This window comes from Octopus bimaculoides, chromosome 10 (genome assembly GCF_001194135.2).
Source record: "Octopus bimaculoides isolate UCB-OBI-ISO-001 chromosome 10, ASM119413v2, whole genome shotgun sequence".
NCBI lineage: Eukaryota > Metazoa > Mollusca > Cephalopoda > Octopoda > Octopodidae > Octopus > Octopus bimaculoides.
This window is the reverse complement of record NC_068990.1, coordinates 20,728,818-20,729,874: the sequence shown is the minus strand read 5'-3', so window position 1 is coordinate 20,729,874 and position 1,057 is coordinate 20,728,818.

The following is a 1,057-nucleotide window of genomic DNA, read 5'->3' as shown; positions in this document are numbered from 1 at the left end:
ACGATGGTGTTTTGTTTTTACGAGGAGCGTGCGTGGGATTGCCGTGTAATTATCATTGATATAGATACATGCCTGGGAGAGAAAGGAAAATACTGACGGGAGGAAAAAATTTCGAAAAATAATCTACGTTACGGATACACAACTGGCACTCCGTCGGTTATGACGACGAAGATTCTACTTGATCCGATTAATTAACGGAACAGCTTGCACGTGAAATTAACGTCAAAGTGGCTGAGCACTCCACAGACACGTGTACCTTTAACATACATCTCTGAGAAATTCAGTGAGATACACAATGGGACCAGGTACAGGTGAAATGCAGGTACTAATCGTTTTTGCCAGACATTGCTGACTAAAACAAAGTGAAATAACGTGTTTTGCTCAAGGACAAAAACGTCCACTGTGAATCGAACTCATGACCGTAACATCATGAAACGATTGCTCAAACCACTAATCCACGCGCCTTCACAAATAGAATATACAAGGTTGGCCAAAAGTCACTCGACAGTAAATGGAATATTCCGTAAATAGTTAATATTCAATTTTCAGTCCCACTGTGTGGGACCTTCGGTAAGTGCCTTCTACTAGCCTCGGGACGAGTAGTACTTACTTTCCTTCACCTACCGTCTAAGAATTTCTAACTTCCGGTCAGTCATTGTTATAATCGGCAATTATTATGATTGACCGCTGACTGAACACTATTCAATTTTTTTTTCTCCGTGTTTTTCTCCTTGTCTCCGTATTCTTTCTGTTGAAGAGCGTAGCTCGAAACGTCAAAGACTTTCCGTATTCCCGAGCGTCATACTAATATATACTTTTGTTATTTACACCACCTGTCCTCGTCTGTTGTTATTATTTGTATATTCTCCCATATATATATATATATATATATGGATCTTTTTTAAAACGGGGGCCACATTTTTCATTAATGTTTTACGTAGTGTTTTTGGTACGGAAAGACTTTCAAACTTCGTATACTTATCTATTTTGTGTTATAGAACAGAAAAATATTTTTGTATTCGAATTTATTTCATGTAAAAAATTGTCTTATTTCGAT